A 16,113-nucleotide genomic window follows, 5' to 3' on the forward strand; every position below is an offset into this window, starting at 1 on the left:
AGCTTAGCGTCGGATTCTATTGAAGCAAATATATGTGTGAAAGACTGGGCAATAGCAGATAAAAGGATATTTGATTCTATTCAAGAAGAAAATATGCTTGTCGATATGGAAAAACTAAAATCATCAAGATCTTCATGGATTTGCGATAGTTCGCCATCACCGCTAAGAGATAATGATTAAAATATTTTACTAAATGTATGTCATATTTTTATTTTTATTTTTGTGGTTGAAAAGTACAAATGATTGACAAATAAGTAGGTGCCAACCTAGTTGGGATGTATTTATTTTGTAGTGATGTAAGCTTTTCCCACATTTTCAAATGTAATGTATATATTCAATGAATAAAATAGTTAGCAATGAATATTTTTATTAATGTATCATTTTCTATTTCTTGAATATATATTTTATATATATATATATATATATATATATATATTTTTTTTTAAGTGGCGGGCCTACGGGCGGGCCAGTCCGCCGGGCCTAAATTGGGGCCCATGGCCCGGCCCATCCAGAAATGGGCTCGGGCCGGGCCAGGCCGCGGGCCGCGGGCTTTTTGGAGACCCTTAACTAAAATACATGGGCGCGCACACACTCGCTGATGGCTGACTTGGGTTTTTATTTTTTTATTTTTTATTTTTTATTTTATTATTATTTTGTTTAATTGGAAGGAAGAATGTGCATGCGCCATCCACGCATGCGTTCATTGTTTCCTTAATTGTTTTGTTTTGTTTTGTTCCTTCTCATATTTTTTCTTTCTTTAATTTTTCCTCCACTTTCTTTCTTGCCTTCTTTTTTTTTTTTTTTTTTAACTCACTTTCTTATGCAACCCAACAAATTAATTTGGCCACACCTATGCTAAGATCTCGTCCCTTGGGTTGGCATTCATTCTAAGCTCAAGTTCATTTGTTCAACTCTACCCCTTATCCCATATTCAATCCAAACTGTAATATTCAAGCCTATTTTTGAATCTCTAGTTTGACCATTTGTTGGAATCATGCATGTAAGCAAGGTATCAGACATGTTAAAATGTGGGGAAAAAAAGTTAAACCCATTTCTAACCTTTGTTCCCCTAAATTTTACAATAATTGTCACTTTTTTTTTTCTTTCATTTTTAATATGTGTTTCCACAAAATCATACAAGAAGTAAATATTTTTGTTAATTAATTTCTTTCATATTAGTTAACTAATGTTTGTCAAAGACATTAACAACATTAGCTACTAGCTAGGTCTATGATATTATTGTATGATATTTAAAACATACGTATAAATACTTGAAATCGTTAAGAATATTTAAGTAAAAAAATTACCCTTTCAACAAAAATATGAGGCGCATTAAATTCACCAAACGGATTTTTTTTCCATATATATATATATATATATATATAGGGAAAAAAATTGGGAAAAATGAAAAAGTTACTAACCCAACAATGCAATTATTAGCCCTAATGTCCCTAACATCCCTCATACATAGTTGTCACACGTTTTTCAGTTTTCATTCCCATTCTCCACCATAACATTTATTAACTTATTTTTTCATTCTCTTCAAACAACACATCCTGCGTCACTCCATACTTTCTTTATTATATTATTATATCCTTTTTACTTTCCAAAACTACCTATACCGTACACTCCGACTTTCATTCATTTAATATATCTTTGGGAGAATTGTGTTGGGCCCAAAAATTAACATTTGGTCCATATATTATGAATATTTAAGCCTAAGACCCACACAAAGTATGAAAATTAAGATGAAGGATATTGTCCTTCATTAATCCCTAAAATACCCTTAACCCTTACATAGGCACAAGTGAGTGTGAATTTCAATTTTTTTTTGTGTTTTTTTCCTTTTTCTATTCCCTATTAAGTATTACTCATTTCTAACTTTTTTTTTCTTTTTCTTTCAATCTATATTTCTATTTTATGTCAAATAAAAAGCAATAATGTTTTTTTGTTTTTCATTTTTAAAGATATTGAATCTTTTTGCTCTTATTATAAGCAATGATAAAAATTTTGGGATTTTTCATTCAAATATTTTTTATCTTTTTGTATTTATCTTTTAGTTTAATTTTCATTTTTATTTTAAATTTATATTGCCCTTTCATTTATATTTTTCTCTTTTTTTTAATTATTTTTTATATTTTCTACATTAACCATATTTTAAAAATTTTAAAAATTGACTATTACTTCACTTTATTATATATGTCCGTTTAGCTTTTTAATTTTTAATGTTTTTATTTTAAAATTTTTAAAAAGATAAATTTATTGAAAAAATAACTAAGATATGAAGTTCTAATATTATATTAATAATTTCTCTTATCTAGATAGACTAATGCAAAGTATTTTAATTCACAATAAGAAAATTGTCAATACAATTTTTTGTGAAACTTTAGAAATTAAATTTCAAATAAAATATATTATATAAAATTTTATCTAAAAATTATTAAAAGTGACATTTAATTTTTTTTTTTATTGACTTTCAAACTTATCTAATTTTTTACTTGAAAGGTAATAGTTTACAAAAAAATAAAATAAAATAGTTTTTCATTTTTTAAATAAATGAGTATAAATATATTAAAAGAATTAAAGATAATCTTAGTAAAAAATTTGATAAATATGATTATAATTTTAAATATAGATTCATTTGGATAAAATTTCACAAAAAAAAAAAAAAATAGTGGAAAGAAAGAACATTGCTAAAACTACAAAAACAAAATAAGCAATTACAAAATTTTGATGATGAAATTTAAAAATAAAATTCGAAACAATTCTTGAGTGAGAGAATTTGAGTGGGGAAAAAAATGGGAAAGTTTTTCAAAATCACTTGAAATCCTTAACAAAAAGCAGTCTTGTACACCCTTGTACAATTAGTAAATTTGTCTTGTACAGTTAGAGTAATACTCTTGTACAATAACTCAAATTTCATACTTCATCTCATGAATATCTTACAATAAGTCGGTTAACCATGTTTGCATTGGTTTGGTTTTAAAAAAGAATAAAAATTATTGTATAATTTTGTTTTACAATCATCATAAGTGAGGTACCTATTCAAATGACCATATACAAGTTATATAAAGTGAATGAGATAAATGTATGCTTAATCAATGTGTGTAAGGAATGTCATTTATCCTCGGTTAGGGGAAATAAACAAACATGTTTTTCAGAATCACTTAAAATCCTTCACAAATAATAGTCTTATACACCTTTGTACAGTTAGTATATTTGTCATGTACACTTAGTGTAAATACCTTGTACAATGACTCAAATAAAACGTTATTTTATTTTATTTTGAATGCAAAATGTAATTAAAAATAAGATAAAGAAATTACTTAAAAACTATTATTTAAGCCAAGTTTATTTATTTATTTCCTTTTATTTTTGGAAATAAAGAAAAAAGAATAAAAAATTTATTTAACCATAAGAAATATGAATATAAGATCAGTTAGAAAATACCAAATTTATTTATTTATTTCATTTTATTTTTGGAATTAAAGAAATAAAAAATAAAAAAATTATTTAACCATAAAAAATATTGATATAAGATATGTTAAAAATAGAAATAACCCCAAATTTATCTACTTATTTCATTTTATTTATTTAAATTAGAAAGTAATTTATTTTAATAGATTAAAATGTGCACAATTGATTTATTACTTTGTTAATTATGGATATATTAAAATTTTCTATTAGACAAAAAATAAATAAAGAAAATAAAATTAAAAAGAGTAATAAATATATATAATTTAGTTATTTAATTATTTTTCATGTAAAAGTAGTCCCACAAAAAACACATAATTGATCGATTTCTTTGTTTAATTGTAAACATACTATATATTTTTATTTTATTATTAAAATAACTAATGAAAAAAAAATAAAAATGGATAATCAATGAATTAAATTTAATTATTTTTATTATTTTCATATAAAAAATAGTACTAAACAAGGTTTTCAATTTTTATTTTTAAAAATAGTTTTCATTTTTTAATTAAATATTTTTTCAAAAAGAAAATATAAAAAATATAAATCATATTACCATTTTTTTAGAAAGTATTTTTTAAAATAGTTTTTGAACATAATTTTCTTTATTTATAATTTAAAATAGAAAATAATGCTGATCTTCAATTATTTATAAAAAAAAAAATTAAAAACAATGAAAAATTTAAATTGTTAAAATAGAATTATTATGGTTGCATGAATAGTGGTGCAATAAAGAGAAAAAAAACTTATGTGAAAGGTATTGGATATTTTAGTCCATCACTATTTTATATCCTTAAAAGGTAATATATAGAAATTTAAAGAATATATTGGTATTTGAATATCTTATATCATTTCCATCAATTATGAAAGTTATATGGACCAAATGTTAATTTTTGGGCCCAACTAGGCCCAAAACACAATTCTCCCTTTTAAATAAAGCTCTTTTAAACTTTTTATGTTCCTTCCCTTCTCCGAAAATTTCTCAAACTTTGAGCAATTAGAAAGAGAAAGACTCTCAAGAGATTCCAAGTCTCCAATGCTATCCGGCAGATCCTTAATAACACTATTTTCTAAATTAAACTTCTTTAAACTTTTCATGTTCCCTCCCTTCTCCAAAAATTTCTCAAACTTTGAGCAATTAGTGAGATCAAGAATCTTAAGAGATTCCAAGTCTCCAATGCTATCTGACAGATCCTTAATAGCAGTATTTTCTAAATTAAGCTCCTTTAAACATTTCATGTTCCCTCTCTTCTCCGAAAATTTCTCAAATTTTGAGCAATATGAGAAATTGAGAATCTGAAGAGATTCCAAGTCTCCAATGCTATCCGACAAATCCTTAATAGCAGTATTTTTTAAATAAAGCTCGTTTAAACTTTTCATGTTCCCTCTCTTCTCTGGAAATTTATCAAACTTTGAGCAATAAGAGAGATCGAGAATCTCAAGAGATTCCAAGTCTCCAATGCTATCTAGCAAATTCTTAAGCTTATCACAACTTCTCAAACTTAAGGTAGTAAGCTTCTTCATATTTCCATCAGATGGGTGAATATCGATCAAGCTTACACAACCTTGAAGAATTAGTCTCTCCAAATTTGTCATGCTTGAGAATTCTAACATTTGAATGAGCTTCCTTGAGTAACTTAGATCAATGACCTTTAACCTTTCAAGATACTGTACCAAAAGAAAATTAGTTTCAATAAATACATAACTATCACAAATTTCAAAATCAATACAAAGAAAAAGAAGTCATTATTAAATGATAATAATACCTTATTCCCTTGCCACAACTATTTTATTTTGCTATACTTCAAGTGAAGTTCAACAAGCTTCTCTCCATCAAAGTTTGATGGTAAAAAATCTAAAGGATATCCATCCCAATAAAGATACCTTAACTCATAAGAAGGAAATTCAAAATTCATGTCAAGTCGCTGTAGACCCTCAATTTTGTCCCTTTAGCACATGTCTTTAAAATTCGTTTTCAGTGCTTCAAAATAGTTCCTTGGTGGCCCATTACTACTCGTACAACTTACCTTTTTCTGAGTCACCTCGGGGTCTTTGGTTAGGGGATTATCTGACCCTTTATTGTGATCCTTGGCAGTCTTGATTTAGACTTAGGCTTTTCTTGTTTTTTTAGGATAGCTTTTAGATACACTTGGCCCATTAGGCACCACCCTAGACCCACTTAGTCTCACCTTAGGCCCATTTAGGTACACTGGGTCTATTAAGAATTTTCTTTGTAGCGTGACTTATATGACTTGCGTGTTTGCATGGCTCGTGGGGCCCAATTTTTGTTAATTTGTTTATTTTTATTTTATTTTATTTATTTATTTATTTATTTATTGTTATTATTATTTATTTTTATTTTTAGTTTTATTTTTATTATTATCAATCACTTGTTTATTTTTATTTGTTATATTCATTTTTATATTATTTTTTCTTAGTTTTTTTTAATTAACTTATTTATTTATTATTTTTTTACCGTTTTCTAATTTATCTACTCATTTATTTATTCATTCAATGATTTAATTTTTAAAAAAAATTCATGCTTTTGCAAGGAAACTTACCATTGAAGTTTAAGAAAAGTGGGACTCTCCTTGGAAGGTTTTGGAGAGGGAGTTTGAAATTGGGAGGATTGTTTTTGAATGGGAAGATTGGAAAAAGAAGGAAAAAAAAAAATGGGGAATATCTCACAGCCATATAAGGAGTAGACTGCCATCATGAAAAGGGAAAAAAAAAAGAAGAGAGTTAGAGATTTTTTATTTTCAGGGGGATGGAGAGAACAATAGGAATTTTTTTAGAAGGGGTTTTTTTTTTAGAAATTGAAGCATAAAGCAGAATTTTTTTTAAAAGAGAGCACACGGAATTTTGGAAGAAAGCAAGGGACTTCGAACGGAGATCGGGCTGTCATTTAATCATCAAGAGAGGATTTTCTCTTTCACTTCAAAGGTTAGTTTTCTATATAGTACTTTTATTTAGCCTAGATTTTTTTTTGGAAATTTTAGTTTTTGATTAATTCTTTGTGTTAAAGTTTATATTATTTTCTTTTTTAAATCCCCAATTAGTTTAATTCTAATCGATCTTTTAGTTTAAGTTTGTTAATGATTTTAATTCTTAAGTTTAAATAATCATATTGAATAAAGTTTGTATTTTTAATCCCAATTAGTTTGATTTCAATTCGTTTTTAATTTAAATACATTTTATTGATCTTAATTCTTAAATTTAAATAATCATATCGAATAAAGTTTGTATTTTTTAATCCCAATTAGTTTGATTTTAACTTGATTTTTAGTTTAAATGTATTTTGTTGATTTTAATTCTTTGTTTTAAATAATCACGTTAAATAAAGTTTGTATTTTTAATCCCAATTAATTTGATATCAATTCGTTTTTTAGTTTAAATGTATTTTGTTGATCTTAATTCTTGACTTTAAATAATCACGTTAAATAAAGTTTGTGTTTTTAATCTCAATTAGTTTGATTTCAATTCGTTTTTTAGTTTAAATACATTTTGCTGATCTTAATTCTTTAGTTTAAATAATCATATCGAATAAAGTTTGTATTTTTAATCCCAATTAGTTTGATTTTAATTTGTTTTTTAGTTTAAATGTATTTTGTTGATCTTAATTCTTTACTTTAAATAATCACGTTAAATAAAGTTTATGTTTTTAATCTCAATTAGTTTGATTTCAATTCGTTTTTAGTTTAAATACATTTTATTGATCTTAATTCTTAAGTTTAAATAATCATATCGAATAAAGTTTGTATTTTTAATCCCAATTAGTTTGATTTTAACTTGTTTTTTAGTTTAAATGTATTTTGTTGATTTTAATTCTTAAGTTTAAATAATCGTATTGAATAAAGTTTGTATTTTTAATCCCAATTAGTTTGATTTCAATTCATTTTTAATTTAAATGCATTAGTTGATCTTAATTCTTTGTTTTAAATAATCACGTTAAATAAAGCTTGTATTTTTAATCCCAATTAATTTGATTTCAATTCGTTTTTTAGTTTAAATATATTTTGTTGATCTTAATTTTTGACTTTTAATAATAACGTTAAATAAAGTTTGTGTTTTTAATCTCAATTAGTTTGATTTCAATTTGTGTTTAGTTTAAATACATTTTGTTGATCTTAATTCTTAAGTTTAAATAATCATATCGAATAAATTTTGTATTTTTAATCCCAATTAATTTTATTTTAATTTGTTTTTAGTTTAAATGTATTTTGTTGATTTTAATTCTTCACTTTAAATAATCACGTTAAATAAAGTTTGTGTTTTTAATCTCAATTAGTTTGATTTCAATTCGTTTTTAGTTTAAATGCATTAGTTGATCTTAATTCTTAAGTTTAAATAATCACGTTAATAAAGTTTGTGTTTTTAATCCCAATTAGTTTGATTTTAATTTGTTTTTAGTTTAAATGCATTTTGTTGATCTTGATTCTTTAGTTTAAATAATCATATTGAATAAAGTTTGTATTTTTAATTCCAATTAGTTTGATATTAATTTGTTTTTAGCCTGAATACATTCATTGATCTTAGTTTTTTAGTTTAAATAATCATATTGAATAAAGTTTGCGTTTTTAATTCCAATAATCTTATTAAATCCCTGTTATTATCTTTATATGCTAAGTTTGTTAACTTTTAATCTTTGGTTGGTTATTTTTATTTTAATTCATGTGTTTCTTGAAATCTAGATGTTAGTCTTGGATAATATTTGTGTTAGTTAGTTTGACTAGGAAACCATTAGTTTGTTGCTTTAGTAATTGTTGGTAAAATCTTTTTTTTTTTTTTTTGAAGGCCATTGGAAAATCATGAAGATTGGCCTCTACCATCACCTTTATCATTTTTGTTAATTACTAAAAAAATTTTACTTTGAGGTTTCATTTTTTTTGTTTTGTTTGGTATTTTATTTCTTATATTTTATTTTTTCCAAATTAATTCCTTTTATTTTAAAATAAAATACTTTTCTCAAAAAATCATTTTAAAAATCTATTTAAAAAACTCATTTAGAGTCCTCAGGATCAATTTTTTTTAAAAAAAAAAAATAATATGCAACCATATTTTGTTCGGTTTGCATCCTTCTCGGTTTTTAACAAAAAGTTCGGTTTTGAACAAAAACACGAATCAAAGCTTGTGGTCCCAAATAATGGGATAATTCTGGGCTAAATTTGTGTATATTAATTTGGGGAATTGGTGAAACCCCTACATAAGAAAATCTTTTCAAAAATTATTTTTGTTGCCACCTTTGTCACTTATTGAAATTATGTCTATCTTTTTTTTAGGAATTATATACAGGATGAGTGTGATAATTATTGTTTTCATATACTTTGACAATTTTTGTTATGCTAATTAGATAACAAGCATGATAGGGTTTCTTTATTTTATTATTATCTAATCCCTCATGTCTTATGGAAGCGCATTGTAAGTTATCTATGCTATCCAGGTACGCCCCTTTATCACCTACTTTCTAAATTTTGTAAACAATCGTGTCACTGTGAAGTATGCATATGTTTGATAATCCTTAGGTGTTTAGATGTATGCTTGATTCACTATGATTAAATACATGTTGTGTGTTATACTTCTATACTAACTCTGATGTTTTATGATAGCGCTTGAGAAGCGGTCCGGGTACGCATCCTAACCTTTCTTTTATGGCAATTTGATCTTGTTTAGCATGCAAATCTTTTGAAATCACCTAGCCTACTTAGGTATCCATAATTAACCGATTAATTGCCATATTCCCCTTAACTTAATTAGTAGAGACCTCTTTAGGGCTTAGAGGGGTGCTACCTCCTAGAGGTACCTTCCCAATAAGTAACCTGATCCCCGGACCAAGACTTGGGTTTTCAAAGACACGCTTTTCCAAAAATTATGGAGTCATTTTTTTTAGGGTTTATTTCTTGTTTTATTTTCCCTTCAAAAATAAAAATAAAATAAGTGGCGACTCCAACTTTTTTTCAAAAAATCAATTTTTCACAAATAAATAAAAAGCGAGTCTCGCCGATCGAGTGGGGACGCACGTGAAAAATGCGGGTCCACAAATTGGCGACTCCACTGGGGATTTTGAGGATCAAGCTTGAACACTAGTTAAGGAAAATGTGGCGTTTAATTGGTCGATTAGAGGGTACCCCCTTTTTTCCTAGGCAAGGTGATTTGATTTGTTTGCTTGGTCTGCTATCTTGACATGTTTGATTGCCTTGGATGATCACTTGATTGTTTGCTCACTTCAGCATGATTCACTCTCACATATGCTAGATAGGACTTTGATTGTATGATATTCATCTGCCTGGTATGACTGCTTGTTGCATGACAACCCTTTCTTTTGCATATTCGTATGATTGCTTGTCTTTGTTCACTATCTCACCTTAGAGCTTAGGTTTTTTCGGATGCACCCACATCCTTCATTGTGCACTTTAGATTATCCCTGAGTGTTGAGAGATGAGAGAGCCTTTCCTTTTAAGAAACCCTCTGGGAACGCGAGGAAGTGCATGTGTGGAGGTGATGACCACCTTGCATGGAAGCACCCCGTCTCCTTGGAGGCGTGCAGAGGGTTGCGTACCGCCGGAGGGTACGATCGCTTCTGCTAGGGATCCTTTGACCCGCCCATTTTATCTTATAGAGCCACCTTAACCTTGTAGGTTAGCCTAGACCCAATTAAGATTTCATTCCTACAAGTGGGTGCATCTGTGGACCTTCAGAGTTGCCTTGGTCACAATTGGATTTGGTTATCCCTTCCTTGGTCTCCTTTTGGTGTAATCAGAGGAGGGTATCAGATTGAGTATATTTGGGCTTTGCTTCTACGCCTTTGATTCATACAGAGTCACCTTCGAGTTGCACCTTATTCAGTGTTTCCATATTTGTAGGAGGGTTTACCGTGACCGATCTGGATTCACCTTTGTGGATTAGAGTTGGAGGTAGATTGAGCAGAGTATCAGACCAGTCAGATCAGAGGGATATGGACTCACAGGTAGTTACCGTTGACCAGTTTGCCGCAGCCATGGCTTCTATCCAGGAGGCTATAGCTAACCTTGGCCAGAGGATAGATGGACAGCAGACCCAGCAGGTCCCAGTTCAGGAGAGTACCCAGTTCGATACCACAGTACCGCCACCACCTCTGCCTAGTCAGTCAGTACCACAGGCTATACCTTTCACTCTGCATAGTCAGATCGAGGTTGCCCCGCCTCCTATCACATCGCCTATCCCGGCTTCAGAGGACCCACATGCTCGTATGGATAAACTTGAGCAGAAGTTGAGACAGATGAGGACTTCAGAGGGAGCTATTACTTGGGAGGATTTTGATGGAGCACCAGTGGCCAGTCTACCGGCCAAGTTCAGGATGCCTGAGATTGAGAGATACACAGGCATAGGATGCCCTCGCATCCATTTGAGACTCTATAGTACTGTTATGAGGGCCCATGGACTGGATGATGCCCAGATGGTTATGCTCTTCCCTATGTCATTGAGTGGAGCTGCACAGCGTTGGTTCGCTTCATTGGAGGTATCACGCCGTAGGACTTGGGATGACTTAGCCCAGGAGTTTTTGAGACAGTTTGCATTTAACACTGTCATTGATGTTTCGAAGAGAGAGTTAGAGGCTTTGAGACAGAGGCCAGAGGAGTCAGTCACTTCATTTATCTCCCGCTGGAGGGAGAAGATTTCACAGATTATTGATCGTCCTTCCGAGAAGGATCAGATTAGCATGATCATGAGGAGCTTGCAACCTAGATTTGCTAGACACTTGATGGGATTTCCTCATACGGATTTTGGATCTTTGGTACAGGCTTTGTATGGTATAGAGGAGGGCATTGCTAGAGGATTGTGGTCCGAGTCTTCCTCTATTGATCCTAAGGGGAAGAGGCCTTTAGGAGGACAGAGATCAGGAGATGTTGGTGCTATCAGTTCAGCAGGGATGAGACCTTCTAGACGCTATCAGACAGTTGGGCAGACTCCTGGGTACTACTATCCATCTTCACCCCATGTGCAGTATAGGCCACCTGTTCCCTCCAGACCTATGACTCCTACCTATCTACATCCAGTCTCACAGCCTGTTTTCGCTGCACACGTCGCAGAGAGGCCTCCTGCCCCATATACTCGACCCCGAGCTCCACAGACCACTACTTATGTGCCGAGGCCACCACGTCAGTTTGCTCAGTTGGGTATGCCTTTGAGTCGAGCTTTTCAGAAGCTCGTAGAGGGTGGATTATTGATTCCATTAGCATCCAGGCCTTTACCCTAACCCATACCACCTCGCTTCAGGATGGACTTACATTGTTCCTACCATCAGGGACCAGGGCATGACACTGACCATTGCACTGCTTTGAGACATGCTATTCAGGATTTGATAGATCAGGGTTTGGTCAACTTGGGGCAGCCAAGTGTGACCACCAACCCTCTTCCTGCTCATTCTACACACGCAGTGCACCCATCTTCAGGAGATATTCATCACATGGACCTTATAGAGGATGACAGTATACACATGTTGAGTTGGGATGATGGATTACCCGAGCCGATTGTTTTGCATGACAGTTATGAGGTTGATGGGGTTTCAGTGGTCCCTCAAACTCCTGCACCATTCAGTTTGATCCCGGACGAGGCACCATTCTAGTTGACTCATCCTACACCCTTAGTTATCGGATGTCAGGATGCTTTTGTCCCGTTCACTTTATGGCCAGAGGATGATGATTCAGCAGGGAGAGAGATACAGATTGTGACTCGTACTGGGAGGATAGCTCAGCCACCACCACCAGCAGTCAGACCATTTGAGGGTACAGCCTCTCATGAGGAGGTTAGGAGAGAGGATGATGAGGTTTTGAGACAGCTACAGAGCACTCAAGCTCGCATTTCCATCTGGAGTTTATTAGCATCATCCAGTACTCATAGAGATGCTTTGATTCGAGCCTTGAGTCAGATCAGAGTAGAGACTACCACCACTCCAGAGGGATTGATTCATATGATGACGGTTGGCAGGGCCACTTGCATTGTATTTTCAGATGATGACTTGCCACCCGATGGTTTAGACCATGTGCGCCCTCTATACATCACAGTTGGATGTTCAGGCCGTAGAGTCCCGTCTTTCCTACTGGACAACGGCTCAGCCCTGAATGTTTGCCCTTTAGCCACTGCTATAGCCCTTGGTTTCGCGCCTTCAGATTTTGGTCCTTCTACTTAGACAGCCAGAGCGTATGATAGCACCAAGAGGGAGGTTATGGGTACCTTGATGATCGATTTGCAGATTGGTCCAGCCACATTTTCCACTTTGTTCCAGGTTTTGAGGATTCCTGCATCCTTTAACCTGCTACTAGGCCGACCATGGATTCATGTAGCTGGAGCTATTCCTTCTTCCCTTCATCAGAAGGTGAAGTTTATTCATGATGGGCAGGTCATCACAGTGCAGTCTACCAGGGATATGTTAGCCTCTTCCGAGCCAGTACTTCAGATTAGTCACAGTGAGGATGACCTATTTTTGACTGGATTTACTTTTGATGAGATACAGATTCTCGAGATTGAGGATTTTTGTAGAGACTTTGTGGCTATGTCGCTTGATCAGCACAGTAGCACAGTGGTTCTTGATATGATGAGGGGTATGACCTTTCTACCTGGCATGGGGTTAGGACGACGTCAGCAGGGACCGAGCGAGTTCATAGCTGCCATTGACCATGATACGACATTTGGACTTGGATTCATCCCTACTGAGGCCGATTACCGTCACATGGCACGGCTGCGCAAGGAGAGGGTGAGAGCCCGCTTATCCCACACACCATTTGATTATCCTATTCGACCCTATAGGATGAGTTTGGCTAACTACTTTGTCAGAGGATCAGAGACTCGACCTGGTCTAGAGGAGATTGATAGTGTGGTTCATACAGATAGAGAGACCGAGCTTCAGCATCTATTTCACCAGCTACAGTTGAGTGATGGGGCTCCCGACTTTTCTTTCCCTGTGGCGATTACTCCCACGTCTCCAGATCGAGCTAGCATGTTGTCTCTATGCTTTCCAGAGGAGATCACAGATGATGGGGTGATTGTTGATTCTACTGAGGTGATTGATGGAGTTGTTTCCCATGATGAGTACCGAGATGAGATGGACATGATGACCATGAGCCAGATTACCGGCATTGTTCAGCTTCAGCCTGTTTCAGCATTTGATATGTTTGGGGTATCTACCATTGAGGTTTTGGAGGGGACTCAGACTCTTCCTGTTCCAGAGCTTCCAGAGGATGATAGTAGTTTGTTTGAGGACATTGTTAGCCCAGTTGAGGGAGCGTCCGACCTTGTGGACCCACCTCTTTCTTTTGATGTTTTATCGGGATTTGTCTCCTGCTCTGACGATGTTTCGGTTGCTTCATTTATGGATTTGAGCATTTTTGAGTATTCGCCTGTCTCTTGTGATAGTACCTCTATATCTGCACCCCACTCACCCACTTCACAGATATTTGATATAAATGATGAAGTTGCATGGCCCGATTCGGATAGGGACTCTTTTGATCATGACTCTGGTCCCATAGATGAGAGAGTTTCATCTGCTGCAGGGGACGTTGAGACTGTTGATTTTGGCACAGAGGATCAGCCTAGAGAGCTGAAGATTGGTTCACCCCTATCTACAGATGAGAGAGATAGACTCATCCATTTACTTAGGTCATACTTGGATGTCTTTGCATGGTCTTATGAGGACATGCCAGGTCTTGATCCCTCTATAGTCCAGCACCATTTACCTACCCTACCACATGCTAGACCAGTTAAGCAGAAATTGAGACGGTTGCATCCATGTTGGAGTCTACAGGTAAAAGAGGAGATTCAGAAACAACTCAGTGTTGGGTTCATATCAGTAGTTGAGTATCCAGAGTGGTTGGCTAATGTCGTCCCTGTTCCCAAAAAGGATGGCAAAGTTAGGGTTTGTGTTGACTTCAGAGATCTCAATAAAGCCAGCCCTAAAGATGACTTTCCCCTTCCACACATTGATTTGTTGGTTGATGGCACTGCAGGCCATTCGATGTTGTCTTTCATGGATGGGTTTTCAGGGTATAATCAGATTTTGATGGCTCCAGAGGATATGGAGAAGACAGCCTTTATTACTGAGTGGGGTACTTACTGTTACAGAGTTATGCCATTTGGGTTGAAGAACGCAGGAGCCACTTATCAGAGAGCCGCTACCACTTTGTTTCATGACATGATGCATAGGGATGTCGAGGTTTACGTGGATGATATGATTGTGAAATCCCGAGGTAGAGGAGATCACCTAGATGCTTTAGAGAGATTCTTTGAGAGGATCCGGAAGTTTAGATTGAGGTTGAATCCCAAGAAGTGCACCTTTGGAGTGACTTCTGGGAAACTGTTGGGGCATATGGTCAGTGATCGGGGCATAAAGGTCGACCCAGATAAAATCAAAGCCATACTTGACATGCCTGTGCCGAGGACTGAGAAAGAGATTAGAGGTTTTCTGGGCAGATTACAGTACATTAGTCGGTTCATAGCCAGATTGACAGACATATGTGAGCCTATCTTTCGTCTTTTGAGCAACCAACAATTTGGAATGACGACTGTCAGTTTGCATTTGAGAAGATCAAGGAGTATTTGCTTTCTCCTCCTGTTTTAGTGCCTCCTACGCCAGGACATCCACTTCTTCTATATTTGTCAGTTTCAGACATGGCCTTGGGATGTATGTTAGCTCAGATTGATGACTTAGGAAAGGAGCGAGCTATTTACTACCTAAGTAAGAGGATGTTGGAGTATGAGATGAGATATGTTATGATTGAGCGCCTTTGCTTAGCATTAGTTTGGGCTACCAGGAGATTGAGGCATTACATGACAGAGTGTTCAGTGCATTTGATATCTCGTCTAGACCCATTGAGATACTTGTTTGATAGACCTGCATTGACTGGTAGATTGATGAGATGGCTCGTACTTTTGACAGAGTTCGATATTCAGTATGTTTCTCAGAAGTCTATTAAGGGAAGTATTGTCACCGATCACTTAGCCTCACTACCGACATCTGAGGATAGACCAGTTGATGATGATTTTCCAGACGAGGAGTTTGTTGCTATGACTAGCTTATCAGGATGGTGCATGTACTTCGATGGTGCAGCCAATCAGTCAGGGTATGGGATTGGTGTTCTATTGGTATCCCCTCAGGGTGATCATATTCTGAGGTCCGTTCGTTTGGCATTCTCTGATCGACATCCTGCCACGAATAACATAGTTAAGTATGAGGCTTGTATCCTTGGTTTAGAGACTGCATTGGAGCTTGACATTAGACAGATGGAGGTGTTTGGTGACTCCAATTTGGTACTCAGGCAGATTCAGGGGGATTGGAAGACTAGGGACGTGAAGCTTAGGCCATATCATGCTTATTTAGAGTTGTTGGTTGCGAGATTTGACGACTTGAGATATGTTCATCTGCCTAAAGCGCAGAACCGATTTGCTGACGCCTTAGCTACTTTAGCTTCCTCCGTGGACATTCCGATTGATGTAGTCATACGTCCATTACTGATTGAGTCGAGGTCTGCACCCGCCTATTGTTGTTTGATTGGAGAGATAGAGGACCAGGATGATCTACCTTGGTATCATGACATTCATCAGTTCCTCAGATTTGGCACATACCCTGAGGTAGCCACTGCCAAGGATCGGAGAGCACTGAGGAATTTG

The 16,113-nt window shown here is 34.2% G+C and overlaps 1 pseudogene; it reads right to left on the minus strand.

The window, feature by feature from the left end:
• The window catches only part of LOC109123487 (disease resistance protein RPV1-like), a 47,014-nt pseudogene that overhangs the window by 17,546 nt on the left and 13,355 nt on the right, over window positions 1-16,113 (minus strand).

This window comes from Vitis vinifera, chromosome 12 (genome assembly GCF_030704535.1).
Source record: "Vitis vinifera cultivar Pinot Noir 40024 chromosome 12, ASM3070453v1".
NCBI classification, from domain to species: domain Eukaryota; kingdom Viridiplantae; phylum Streptophyta; class Magnoliopsida; order Vitales; family Vitaceae; genus Vitis; species Vitis vinifera.